At 40.3% G+C, this 15,429-nt stretch overlaps 1 pseudogene; it reads right to left on the bottom strand.

Moving 5' to 3' along the window:
- The window catches only part of LOC144329444 (polypeptide N-acetylgalactosaminyltransferase 15-like), a 173,030-nt pseudogene that overhangs the window by 83,642 nt on the left and 73,959 nt on the right, over nucleotides 1–15,429 (bottom strand).

The following is a 15,429-nucleotide window of genomic DNA, read 5'->3' as shown; positions in this document are numbered from 1 at the left end:
GCATTCACAGATCTTGCTGAATAAGTGAGTTTATGTTGTCATGTGATATTGTTTGGCTGTGTCCCCACCCAAATCTTGAATTGTAGCTCCTATAATTCCCACGTGTCATCGGAGAGACCCAGTGTGAGGTAAGTTAAGTGATGGGAGTGAGCCTTTTCCAAGCTGTTCTCATGATAGTGAGTAAGTCTCACAGGATCTGATAGTTTTATAAAGGGGAGTTCCCCTGCACACGTTCTCTTTCTTGCCTGCAACCGTGTAAGATGTGACTTTGCTCTTCCTTTACCTTCTGCCATGGTTGTGAGGCTTCCTCAGTCAAGTCGAACTGTGAGTCCATTAAATATCTTTTTCTTTATAAATTACCCTGTGTTGAGTATGTCTTTATTAGCAGTGTGAGAACAGACTAATACCTCACGTTTTTTATTTCAGGACCATATGTTCTTGGCCACAGGTGTTTGGACCAGAGTAAATGCCTGGTCTAGGCAGAAATTAACCTATTCACTGGGCTGGCCCAATAAACTTCTGTGGTGTGACTCTGGAATTGGGATGCTGAGAGGCTAAAATATAAATTGCTGAAGAAATTACAGAAGATCTCACAAATCCTCTAAAATAAATAATATCTTCTGAAGTATGTCCCAGCCTCCAGAGAAGACTGAAAAATGAGACTTCTAAACCACACTTAATAATTTTTAAGAATCAATGACAAGAAATAAGGCACTAGAGGACTGAAGAAAATAAAATATATAAGCTGTCCACTAGCAGATACATACATTTGCTCATCCTCCTTGACTCCAATGATCTGCCAAAAGAAGAGTCTGCCCTGTGCTGCTGTTGGCCTGGCGGGAAAAGACATGTGGAGCAGAGGCTGGCGAGATACCAGCAGAACCCAGCCTGATTAGCCAAACCGCAGCTGACCTGCAGGCCTATGAGCATGGGATAAATGGAGTTTGTATGGTATTCATATCTGAAGTTATTTGTTACACAACCTAATTATACCATTAGCTGATTAATACAACTCTTAATGTAGAAGGTCCTGGTTGGCCAATTCTCAACTCCACTGATCATTCAGGGCTTGAATCTCCTTCATCTTATGGTTCTACCAACCCCTAGTATATTGTCTTCATCTGTGTCTTTGGAGCCTGGTTACAGGCCTATTCAGTTTACACCCTTTGAAAGAGGAAAAGCACATGGAGGAGTACACAGGCTATATTTAAAAGTCTAAACTGGAAATTTCATGTGTCATTTTCACTTATGTTCAGCCAGCAAGAGTGTAGTCTCATGGCCACACCTGGCTGCAAGGAAGGCTGGGAAATGTAATTTCTAGCTGGCCAGCCATGTATCCAACTACTATGGGGAACGGAGGGAAGCTTTCGGTGAATAATTGCAATCTCCACTTATAGATGGCAAGAAAATAGTTTTAAAATCTGCAGAGATTTTCATAGATAGCAAGATAATGCCAATTATCAAAGTAACATTGTTTCTGAAAAACTAGACAAGAAAGTAAATTTGATACCAGCTTGCATTAATGATAATGAGAAAATGTAGTAGGCCTGTTTTTTTCTGTGCTCTTTAAGACTCCCTTTCCTCCAGGATAGTGGTTAATTCATGGTCACCTTTCAGGAGAACAGCAACAAACACAAGTGTATTCAGAAGGAGTGAACAGGCTGATGAAGTCTTCAGAAGCAGGCCATAAGTAGAAGGGTTGAAGGCCTTGAATAATTTTATCTTGAACAGAACATTTGGGAAACAAAATGTCTTCCTTCAAATATTTTAAGTATGTTATGGTGAAATGAGATAAGATGTATTCAGTCAGTGCTCAAGAAATGGATATAATAAGAGGAAGCTAAAGGGAAACACATTTATGTTCATTATAGGAAAAGAAGATCCTATCAGAGAGGTCCAAAATTATTTACACATCAGATGAATTTTGGACTCAAAGAAGAGTTCCAAAAGTGCTAGCATTTATTGAGCACCTATTATGTGCCAGACACTACTCACGCACTTTCATACACTTTATTATTTCCAACTCTAAAAGTTGCTAGATTGGTGAAGCTATATCCTACATCCTTCTGAAGACTTCGGAAGAGGCCACTATCCTCCACTTACATTAATTACACTAGTTCTTTTCTGAGTGTCTTCTCTTTTCCTGAATCAATCTCCAATTGTGAAGGCCGTTTATTGGAAGCTACACAGAGAACAATGAAAAGCCCCTGGAGCCATAAAGCAGCATGACTCGGGAGGTGTCTTGGAGAAGAAAGGCATCTCTCACAGCTACCCAGCCCTCAGCCTCTTCTTGGGTCTTCCAGACCCTACTGCCTCAGATGAGTCAGATATTAATAGAAGTTACTATGCCCAGATATTAATAGAAGTTACAAAGACCCCAAAGTGAGGGTAGGGGAGGATTCAGGTCTTGTAACCCTGCAGAAGAGAATGTTCACAGTCTAGTTCAGCCTTTTCAGTTATAAGAGTTCCAGCCAGCTTTCTCTGAGCTACCTAATGGAAAGTACAGTTCACCACAGCAAACAATCATGTTTTCCCAAGAAAACAAAATGTGGATTCAAATGAGAAATGGGATTTTTTTTTTTCTATCAGCTTCCTAAGGCCCTCTTACTGTTTGTCTTCTGCCTACTGTGGTAACATGTGCTGTCAAATTAGCCTAGAATGGCTACAACTGAGCATTACAGAGGAGTGGAACCAAAGAGACTGGGGTAGGTATGATGTCACTCTTCCTTATTAGGATTATTTCCGTGTTCTAGAATCCAGTAAAGTGACATTACTGAGTTGAAAGATATTATTGTCGTTAATGACTTTAATACTTTTTGCCAGATTGTCTTGCAGAAAAGTTATAATGTCCAGGCATAGCTGTGGTGAAATATTTTTCATATTAGAGTCCATCAGCAATGTCTGTTTCCAAAGCTTGTGGCTGTACCTTTTTCCTGAATCATGTCATTGGCTTCTGGCCTCAGAACTTAGCACCTAACTTTGATACTTAGTACTCCTTATGTACTCCTTCACTCTACAGAGTGGGAGAATTTGAAAACTGAGTTTGGACCAAATTCTTATTCATATATTAAATTCTCACTCCAGAATTACACCAGTCGCATTACCATATACTCTACACTAGCCATACCCTTGACACAAACTCATCCCGTTAACTGGCAGCATTTTGTTAGTAAAGGAAATAAAGGAAAATATATCTTTCCTCAATAAGAAAAATGTCTCCCTAGGAATTCTCAGGGTGTTTCCTATGGATAATTTTTTGAATGTCCACACCATTATTTTCATTTTCTCTAGCCTCTTGATTGGGGAAACAGATAATTTTTCCTACAAATAATTTTTTAATTGTTCCCATTATTTTCATTGTCTCTAGTTTTCTGATGGGCAAACAGACTAAAGAAGACTATCAGGAAAAAATACTGATTTCTCCATTAGATTGTCCTCCAGTTTGTGCAATGTAATTAGGCTGATTGTAGCAACAAGTAACAGAAAACTCAAATGAAAAAAATTATGATCTCAAAAATCAAGAAGTCTAGAATTAGAACAGCCATTAGGTTGGTTATAGAGTGGGTCAAATGTGTCTTCAAGTACACTGACTCATCTTCTACTCTGCCATTCTCAACATGTTGGCATTGATTTCATGCCAGCGCTCCTCATACTCACAAGATGGCTGTGAATATATATTACTGCAATGGCCTCAGAAATTGGTTTCATACATGTTTTGTCTAAGATATCTATTAGACATTCTAGTGGAGAATTTGATAAGACATGGGTATATATACATATAACTCTGAAGTTTGGGAGAGAGATGGTTGGCAGTTTGGCTTGGATATGTAAACTAGTCAGCTGTTGATATATAGGTGTTTTTTGGACCCTATGAGATTCCATGAGATCACCAAGAACATAAATATAGAAAGAACAAATGAAACATGCATTTATCATATGACCAATGAATATTACTCCTCATGTATTCCACATATGTGTGTAAACCAAGAAATGTATACTTGTATATTTATAGAACTATGATGGTAATAGTCTCAAACTGGAAACAACCCAAATGTCCAACAATAGTAGCATGGATAAATAAATTGTGGTCTATTCACACAATGGAATACTCTACACAAATGAGAATAATTAAAGTACTGCCATACACAGCAACATGAATGAATCTCACAAGTAAGATAATGAGTTAAAGAAGCCAATGTAAAAATAGGTGAAATTAATCCATGCTGTTAGATGTCAGGATAGTAGTTAGTATTGGGGACAGTGAGTGGAAGCAGGGGTAAGCAGGATGACTGAGATGGGACAATATTCTGTTTTTTGGTCTGATGCCAATTATGTCTGTTTAGTTTGTGAAAACCCATCAACTACTACACTTGTTATATATGCACTTTCCTGTATGTATAGTTCAATAAAAACTTTAAGCACATAAAATTTCATTAAAAATTTAGAAATGAGTGTATGTACAGACAGATGGGTGCCTGCTAATCTCAGTAGCCCTCCCTACAGAATGAGAAATTTCATCCAGATCCAGAGTTTCCTTTTTTGGACTGAAAAAATCTTGAGTGAGTTTCTCTAGGTTGGGGGAATAGCCAGTGATTCCTAAGCCCCTTCTACCAGTGGGAAGCCTTTTATACTGACAAAGACAGGAGTCCAAAACTCTCACCTTCCCTTCCCCATACCTGATCCTGGTCGTCTGAAAAAGTGAACACAATTTGATAAAATAGTTAATGCATCTCAGGTTTAATACCTAGGTGATGGGTTGATAGGTGCAGCAAACGAACATGGCACATGTTTATCTATGTAACAAATCTTCACATCCTGCACACATATCCTAGAACTTAAAATAAAATAAAGAAAAAAGTGGATGCATTTGTTCTCTGCATACAGTTAAGTATATCATCTTCTAATTTTTCATCTGTAGTCTCCCATCAAGATCAAACCTCAACATTTACCAAATTCTGCCATGAATCTTGGGTTCTTTGAGGAAAGATATCCTGAATTTATAGTAGCGTGGATAAATTGTGGTATATTCACACAATGGAATACTCTACACCAATGAGAATGAGTAAAGTACTGCTGCACACAGCAACATAGATGAATCTCACAAGTAAAATATTGAATGAAAAAAGCCAATGTAAAAATAGGTGAAACTAATCCATGCTGTTAAATATCAGGATAGTAGTTAGTTTTGGGGTCAGTGAGTGGAAGCAAGAAACTAGACTCACTTTTTTAGTCTACCTGTCCTTCACTCTCACTTCTATCTGTCTCTATTTTTCTTACAAAGTAACTGGTGACTTTCCTGTCTAAAAAGTCACTCCAAAACATAGGCAGGATTTAGGGTTGCAGACATTTTAGTTTCAACTAACCCACTAAATCCTCTACCTCTCCACATGTGAAGCAGCATTGCTCAGATTTCTGGGATGTGAGATGGAATGCTGGTGGCCAGGTCATCAGCCAGCAGAGTCTCAGGACACAAAATCTGAGATGTTTCAGGGTCAGCCAAGACATTGGACTGTAGTCAAAGCTGCACTTTAGAATTTTGATTATTATCCCCCACTTCATTCCCCGGGATGGTTTAATAAGAAAACAGAAACTAACTCAGATTCCAATTCTTCCCAATGATTGCAAGAGAACAGACTTCCAGCCCATGAGGCAGAGGTTGCAGGGCAATTATGTGCTTGCAGCTGAGTGAAGATCAGAGCCTTGGCACTGAACCCTAACCCCCCCCCCCAGATAGTTTGGCTGCCCAAATCTAATTTAAACACAAATAACTCAAGTAGCATCTTCTCAAGACAATCTCAGCCTCATCCAATACAGTAAATAATCCTTGTGAAGCCAAAGTTATGGAAGTTCAACTCTATCTGTTCTCCTTGCATCTTACATGACTATTTCCCATCTGACTTTTCTTCTTTAATAGAATGGATGACCTCACTTGCCTTCAACCACAATGACTAAGACTCAAGACTGTGTCTTATTGGAAATAAGTTTGACTTCAGTAGCATCTTTCTGCCCCTATGTGGATTATATGTATCCAGATTTCCTTGTACTGTCTGGAAGACAGAGGGAGACTTGAAGACTGAGTACTTCTGGAAAGTTCACTTAGTGTTATGAAAGAGTGAGAACCCTATTCATTTACTCAACAAATATTTATTCTCTAATATCAAACACTCTATGTACTGAGACTAGTCATGAACAGGATAGATAAAGTTCTTCTTTCATGCAGTTTTCATTCCAGAGGGAGGAAGATAGAAAATGAACAAGTAAACAGTAAATTTTAAAAAATAATTCCAGATATTGATAACAGCCATGGAAAAAAAAAAAGGAAACAATGAGATAAGATAAAGAGTAGGATGGGAGTTAGCTACTTTGATAGGTGATTGCAAAAGACCTCTCTAAGGAATATCCCATTTAAGTGGAGACATGAATAACACAAAGATGAATCCAGTAAAGATCTGGGGGAAGGGTATTCCAGGAAGAAGAAACAGCAAATGCAAAGGCTTTAAGCAAAGATGGGGACAAGCCTGGTGTGTTCAAGAAAAAGATCAATGTGCCTGAAGAACAGAGTGACTTGAGATGAGGCCAAGGAGGTCTGCAGGGGCCAGTCACATAAGATTGCAGACTATAAGAAATGAAACTTGTCTGCCTGATTTAGACAATCGTTCAAATATATTGGAGAAAATACAGTATTGAGCATGAGAGATGGTGTACCACATTTTGATTAGGGGCTCAGGATCTGCAAATATAACTCTTTTGGGATATATCCATGGTCTGCCACTGTGCTGTGTGAGCTTTGGCAAGTGGCTTAGCAGGGCTGTTACCAGTGAAAGAGAACTGAGTTACCGCAAATTACCGTCAGTCAATCCATATGCATCTATAGCAACTTCAGTCCTTGCCTCCTTTGAAGAAAGAATTTGACTGAGGTGCAAAAAGCAGAAAAACATACCAAGGCAAGTTTCAGACAAGGAATGAAAGTTTTCTGAAAGGCTTTAGAACAAGAAAAAAAGGAAAATTTTCTTGAGAGAGACCTAAGTGGGCACCTGAAGGTCCAAAAGAGAAAAGAGAACAAAAGAAGACTACAAAAAAAGCAGCCTTTAACCTTGCTCTTAGGCTTCCTTCTTTCCCGCGATCCTTCCATTAGGGTGGACTTTCCACGTGTCCAGTGCTTTCCTTATCCTTGGGAATTGAGCACCTGCAGTGTTTAGGGAGTTATCCACATGCTCATCTGAAACTTTCTTCCCTTTTCTTATGGCATGTGCCCCCAAAAGATCATACTTCACTGTTTTTGTCTCTTAACATGCTTGGCCAGGAAATTGCTTCTCCCTGGAGCTTGCATTCAATTAACATTTTGACGTTAACTGGCATGGAGCATCAGGAACTGGAATCTTGGGGGTGCTGCCGAATTGTCATTTTTAGAGAGGCAATGAGATAATTGTTGAACCATTACCTGACATGTCGAATGGATGGGAGGAGAGCCCTGTCCTGCCCAACTCATGCCTAACTACCAGCAACAGAGTCACAGCTTCTTTATGTTTTAAGTTGGACATAACAATAGTTCTACCTCATACATGCTATTTTGTTTTAAGGACTAATATATATCTCTCTATATATATCTTAGAACACTGCCTGGCATATAGTAGCGCTTGAGTTTGATTAATTATTGCTGTTGTAATTGATGTTATAGACTTATCATTAATGAGAAAAGAACTTGCAATGAATTCTTCACTATGTTAAGTTCATTTATCTATGTATTTATTTGAGACCAAATTTTGCTCTTGTTGCTTAGACTGGAGTGCAATGGTGTGATCTCGGCTCACTGCTACCTCCGCCTCCTGGATTCAAGTGATTCTCCTGCCTCAGTCTCCCAAGTAGCTGGAATTACAGGCATGCATCACTGCACCTGATTAATTTTGTATTTTTTGTGTAGATGGGCTTTCTCCATGTTGGTCAGGATGGTCTTGAACACCTGACCTCAGGTAATCCATTCACCTTGGCCTGCCAAAGTGCTAGGATTATGGGTATGAACCATCACACCCACCCTACTATGTTGAATTTAATTTTAAAAATGTTCAGCAGAATAACATCATTATAGATTGCATTATTTGTCCTGAATTCTTCCTTTCCTTCCTTCTCTTACCAACCTTCTGTATGAGTTTGCTAGTGTGATCTAAACCAAAGAAATTTGTTTTCTCACAACTTTAGAAGCTGGGAGTCTGAGATCAAGATGTTGGTGGGGTTGGTTCCTCCTGAGGGTTGTGACCTCTCTCTTTGACTTGTAAATTACCATCTCCTCCTTAAGTCTTCACATTGTCTTGCCTTTGTGTCTCTATGTCCAAATTTCTTCATTTTATAAAGACATCACTCATGTTCGATTAGGGCCTACTTTGATATCCTCTTTTTAAGTTGATTGTATCTGTAAAGATTCTATCTCCTAACAAGGTTATATCTTGAGGTACTAGGAGTCATATCATTAAGTACTAGGGGTGAGGACTTCAACATGTGAAGTTTAGGTGACACAATTCAACAATTTCCCTGGGTGGAGTATACTTCCTTATCCCACTAACTATGGGCTTGGACATATCTGGCTTTGGCCAGTGGAATGTGATCAGAAGTGGCACACTCCAGTTCCAAGATGACACCTTAAGAGATATCACATGTCTTCGCTTGCCCCTCTTAGTCTTGGGATCTCTGCTAAGAGAAGGTTATACCCCAGGTCATTGTTGTCTCAGTAGTCAGTCTCAGAAGGAAGATACATGGAGCAAACTTGAATCTATATTAAAGTCTTGGGTACAGCCTAGTCATGCTGACCGACATGTGGCCTTTGATCAACCTGCTAATCAGTTGACAAGAAATAAACATTGGTGGTCAAAGCTATTAAGAGACTGAGAGTTATTTTTATGACAGTGAAAACTGGCTAATACAAAATTTAAAATTCTTAAAAAGTTTTCAGTCAGAATGTAATAATCAACTGTCTATGTTTTAACATCTCCATTCTTCCCATTTTGATCTTGATGTCTACAATTTAGTGATATTTAATTATCTGTCATTATCATTTTGTCTGTTAATACCACGTCAGACACTTTCATACTGCTACAAAGTTGTCATAGCAGCCAAATTTCTTGTTTATAAAATACTTTTCCATCTACTCTTCTTTGGGGACCACTTATGAACTCAGGCCATCCCTATCACAGTTTTCTTAATCCTGAATATTTTTACTGCTTCCAGATTTTCACAATTATACACATTCTCACTGGGGCACTAAATACAAAAGGAAAGGGGGCCACACTGCATGCAGGCCTGCCTTCTGACTACCATGAAGTCTCCAGGATGACCTAGTTTTGGTGAACTTGCCTCTGAACAGTCTTTGATCTTGCTGAATTTCAAGAGCCCAAATAGGTTGGTACTCCAAAATGAACAGATTCAGGGAGACAATGATATAAACTAAATCAGACATTTCAGCAGAGTGAATCTCCCTATGCCAAGTACAAAATGATTCCTATCCCAAGACCAGGGCTTCTACTTTCCCAATACTGATGTCCTTCAGCAATTACATTTGTTGTAAGATTGGCAAGTTTGGAATCAGAAAAAGGAAATGAAAACTATTGAGAGCTATTTCATCCAGCCTTGGAGGGAGATCTAATAAATGACAATGCAGTGTGATGTTGAGACCCACGTCTTTCCTCAGTCCTGTGCTGGACACTTGTTGAATCTCTTAGTCTCTGATGGTGTTTCTATGTTGTCTCTGGAGGAATCAGAGGGCCTCAGCTGGTAGAGTTGGGGTAAACTCCACTTACCAAATTGCTTCTGCGTAGCTTAAATAAGATTTCCTCCACTTGAGATATTACATTTGAGCTCCTTTAAAGTACTAAAACACTTGAAAAAGTAACCCCAGCATTGTGGGAAGCTAAGGTGGTGGATCACCTGAGCTCAGGAGTTTGAGACCAGCCTGAGCAACATGGTGAAGTCACATCACTACAAATCATATACAAATTAGCTGGGCATGATGGTATGCACCCATAGTCCCAACTACTGAATAGGCTGAAGTTGGGAGATCACTTGAACTCTGGAAGTCAAGGGTGTGGTGAGCCAAGATCATGGCACTGTACTCCAGTATGGGTGACAGAATGAGACCCTGCCTCAGAAAAAATAAAGAAGAAGGAAAAAGAGATTGAGTAGAAGGATGAGGCAGAGGAAGAGAATATATTAATAAAGGCTCACAATGATAAATAAAACAGAGCAAAAGGGGAAAAAGAATGGAGCAATAGAGAGGATTTTCTTAGACAGTTTGAGCTGCTCTAACAAAGTACCATAGACTGAGTCACATATAAACAACAGAAATTTATTTCTGACAGTCCTGAAGGTGAGAAATCCAATTTCATGGTGCCAGCATAGTGAGGTACTGGTGAGAGCCCTCCTCCAGATTGCAGACTGCTGACTTCTTGTTGAATCCTCATGTATTAGTCCGTTTTCACACTACTGATAAAGACATACCAAAGACTGAACAATCTAATAAAGAAAAAGGTTTATTGGACTTACAATTCACCATGGCTGGGGAGGCCTCCCAATCATGGTGGATGGCAAGGAAGAGCAAGTTACATCTTACATGGATGGGAGCAGGCAAAGAGAGAGCTAGTGCACAGAAATTGCCATTTCCAAAACCATTAGATCTCATGAGACCCATTCACTATCATGAGAACAGCCCAGGAGAGACCTGTCTCCATGATTCAATTATCACCCATCATGTCCCTCCCACAACATGTGGGAATTATGGGAGCTACAAGATGAGATTTGGGTGGGGATACAGAGCCAAATCTTATCACCTCGTAAGGCAGACAGAGGGCAAGAGAAATATCTGCGGTCACTTTTCTAAGATCCTATTGATGAGAGTTCACTGTCATGACCCAAGTACCTCTCAAAGACCCCACTTCCAAATATCATCACACTGAGGGTCAGGATTTCAACCTAAAAATTTGAAGGGGATACAAAGAGTCAGTTCATTGTGGAAATGAATAAGAAAGAAGAAAAAAGCACAAAATTGAACGAGAGAGGAGAAAAACAGGAGAGAAGGTAGTAGGGAGGTAGGACATGCCTTCCAATATGAGCTGGCACCTTAAATTGGTTTCAGAAAATGATCCACACTTTCACAAAGTTACCCTGTGGCATTGGTTCCAAACTTTGCAGGTTCAGAAATGTAATTTTGTTGAAATACCTGGAAATAATCATGGGCTAGGAAATTGGCTCTTACTGTCTTATTGTGGTTTATGCTGTTACAACAGAATACCACACGCTGGGTAATGTGTAATGAGCACAAACTTATTGGTTCATGATTCTGAAGGCTGGGAAGTCCAAGTCAAAAACCCTGGCATCTGGTGAAGACTTTCTTTCTGTATCATCGCATGGTGGAAAAACAAGTAGAGTGGAGGAGGGAGAGAGAGAACAAGAGGCGCTGAACTTGTCCATTTATAGGGAACCTACTCCTGAGATAATAGCATTAATCCATTCATGAGGGTGGTATCACCACATCCCAAACACCTTCCGTTAGGGCCCACCTCCCAACAGTAATATACTGGGGATCAAGTCTTCAACATATGAATGTTGGGAAACACATTCAAACCATATCATTAATCGACCTCAAGGGATATTGATAAACTCCAGAATTCTACAATTCTACTTCATTATTTTAAAGATAACACCCTTTTCCAGTACTTGCAGATTGATGTTTCCTCTCCTGAAGTCCCTGTTCCTGGACTTACATTGTATAACTAGTGTATTAGTTTGTTTTCACATTACTGATAAAATCTCGATACTCAAAACCGGGAAGTAAAGGAGGTTTAATTGGACTAAGACCTCCACATGACTGGCGAGGCCTCGGAATCATGGCAGAAGGCCAAAGGCACTTCATTATTATTATTATTATTATTATTTTTCCTGAGATGGAGTCTCCCTCTTGTTGTTGCCCAGGCTGGAGTGCAATGGTGAACTCTCAGCTCACTGCAAACTCTGACTCCCGGGTTCAAGCAGTTCTCCTGCCTCAGCCTCTCCAGTAGCTGGGTTTACTGGCATGTGCCACCATGCCTGGCTAATTTACATATTTCTGGTAGAGATGGGGTTTCACCATGTTGGCCAGGCTGGTCTTGAACTCCTGACCTCATGTGACATACCTGCCTCAGCATCTGAAAGTGCTGGGATTACAGGAATCAGCCACTGCACCCAGCCCCAAAGGCACTTCTTACATGGCAGTGACAAGAGAAAATGAGGGTGAAACAAAAGCAAAAACCCTAATAAACTCATCAGATCTCATGGGACTTATTAACTGTCATGAGAATAGCATGAGAAAGACTGGCCCCCATGATTCAATTACCTCCTACTGGGTCCCTCACCAACACGTGGGAATTCTGGGAGACACAATTCAAGTTAAGATTTGGGTAGAGACACAATCTAACCATATCAACTAGAATCAAATCAGAGCTCTAATGAGTCCTGTGGGACATTTTAACTACCTAGTGGAAGGACAAAGACTCAACTTTCCTTTAGGGTAAAATTTTCATTTCTACTTGTGACTTTTCCTGCAGTAAGTACTATTATTATGTCAGTTTTTCAGAGGTTGTTAGACACTGAGGAACTTACAAGGATTCAGACTTCAGTTTCACTAAGTTCAGGTCCTGAAAGCATAACAGATGTGAGAATGCTTAGAACCATATCTGTCACATGGTAGACACAACTGCTCCCTCTACTACTAGATGCCATGACTGTGCTCAGGGAAATGGGCCATTCTTGTTACTGCTGTCCAGATCAATTTTCCACTACTTACGTGCTTTGCACTTCTTGGTTTGGCTTGGGTTCATTTTTGCAACTGAGCCTAAGTGATTTATTGGAGCTTTCAGGATGATCTGGGGATTACCACATGGTGCGTAGGAAAATTCACAACCACTGACCCTGGCCTGATACAGAAGGCATGTCCAAGCTGATATATTATTGAGGTGAAACAGAATAATATCACCAAACTAGCTGTTAAAATATTGAAATCCTTGTGTGTTGATCGGTAAGTCATCACTAACTCCAGTTGCTAAGCTTCCAACCACCATCCAGACACCCTGGACCACTCCTTCTTTAATTTGGTAATTAAAGAGTTGATGGCACAGCATGGAGCCTTTGGGGCATTCCTCCAGCCACTAGGGCAGAGAGTCATTGTGACCAACTCTCCTGCTGTGTGTGTGTGGGCTTCCTGCTGCACCCACAGTACGGTATGGTAACAGTATCCGTAGGGGGCACAGAATGGAGTGGAAGAGGAACTATGATTCTGACCTTCTTCCACATCATGCCAGATCCCAGCCATCATGCTACCAAACAACGGTGCTTTTTCTTCCAGTCCAACATCAGTGCCTGCTTCATAGACCTAAGTCAAGTGATTCAATAAGTCATTGCCATCTAAAAGTGAAATCTAACAGAGGAAAATATGCCACAGACAAGTCCTTACTGTCATCTGGGTGTGCACATGAGACTCATGTGTGTTATGCCCTGTGATGACACTCTCTGTACAATCCAAAACTTGTTATAAAATATTAGTGAGTGTTGTAATCTTCTATGACTTTTTACCAGAAGGACATCCAGGACATCACTCATGTCCCTAAACCTAGTTACAACAGTCAAAGTTTCTTCTATTGGCTGGGTACACATGTGATTGTCATAATCATGCCTGTTAGCTGTGCCTAGGAATATGTCACCATCCACTCTGTAGTCAGGACAACCACACCACATAAATCCTAAGCTAGGAATATTCCAGTATTCTCTTTGTAGCCAGGGAACTAAGAGAAAAGTCACAAAACTTGGGTGCTAAGCCCAGCTCTAAGGCATAATGCCCTTGTGGAGTGTTTCCACACAGGCAAGGAGACTCATATCATCTAAATGATGGGCTCATAGATAAGTCACAATGCCTTCTGTTGAAAGGGCACAGGCAAAAGAATCACGTCATTTGGATTCAGGACTTAGAAATGCTATTGTCTTTCCTGGAAGCAGAATTCAGGAAGGGTAGAAGAGTTGTATAACCTAGAAAATCAGTACAGAGATTTGTGATGATACCTTCTGAGGATACTGTTAAGACAGGAGAGTCAAATCACCAGGGTTCTTGGCCCAGGTGTATGTCCAGATTACATCTGTGGGCTATAACTACATAGGATTATTAAATTACTCAGGAGTGGTGCAAGGTATATGTCACAATAACATCTGTGGAAAGGTTGGGGGATGAGAGTCACCATTCTGCACATGTATTGGCTTGAGGTACAAGAGTAATTATTAGGCCTTTTATCTGGTCTCAGGTATATGGCACAATATTATGCCCTCTCTGTGGGCAGGGAGAAGAAAGGAAAGTTACCTCACCTGAGTGGGTGCTGGTCAGGTGAAAGGTTGCAATACTCCTTGTGGGCAGGACTTTGGGAGAAGAGTCACATCACCTAGATGCTGGTTTCAGTGACATCTAAATCTCTGCTCTGGAAAGGGCTAAGTCAGGAGAGGAGACAAACTTCATGTAGGCAATTGTCCTAGATACATGTCACAATGGCACCTACATAACAGGAACAAAGCAGGAGAATGATCTTACTTTTTTGCTGCATTTAGGAATATGTCACAATCTCTCTGGTGATCCTGGCCCAGGCAAGAGACAAGAAACATCACAGAGGTGTTGAACCATGTGATATGTTACAAAGATTCCTGTTGTCAAAACCCCACCAAAAAGGAGTCACATCGCCTGCCTGCAGTGTTCAGTTATGTGTCACAATGCACATTAAGTGCAGGGCCAAGAGAGTAGGAGGAAATATTTTCACTTACATGCTGTACCTATGTAAAAGGTACAACGCTCTTTGTATGCAGAATTCCAACCAAGAATTTTGGTACTGGTCTCAGTGATATGTAAAACTACTCTATGTTGCATTGCCAAACAATGTGTTATACATTGGTTAGGTGCTTGTTGCGTGTGTCACAATTTCATCTGTACTACAGAGGTAGAAAGGAGAGTCAAAATACACAGACACTGGGCAAAGTCATACTTCTCAATTAATCACTTGAAAATGTTGATAAATAAGTTTCATAGTCTCTCGCAAGTACTGGTTTTGGGTGTGAGAGTCAACCCCTTCTATAAGTTGGGTTGAAGTACAGGAGTCAAAATCTCAGCAATGGGCAAAATCCATTTATAAGAGTGCCAATCCCACTTGAAGATTGTATCCCAATAGGAGAGTCAAAGCACCACAAGTCTACTGAATTATGGTTCAGACACCACCAAACCACCTCGGTGAGGGTCCCAGTGATATACAAAAGTGTCTGTTTTAGGTAGAGTCAGGGAAATTGTTATATTGCTTAGAGGCTTGTTCCACATATGGAGTGCAGCAGCTGCCAAGAGTGTGCAGCTGCAGAAGCATCTGAGAGGGCAGTGCAGAAACAGCC

This window comes from Macaca mulatta, chromosome Y (assembly GCF_049350105.2).
Source record: "Macaca mulatta isolate MMU2019108-1 chromosome Y, T2T-MMU8v2.0, whole genome shotgun sequence".
Taxonomy (NCBI): Eukaryota; Metazoa; Chordata; class Mammalia; order Primates; family Cercopithecidae; genus Macaca; species Macaca mulatta.
This window is presented reverse-complemented; position numbering and strand designations above follow the sequence as displayed.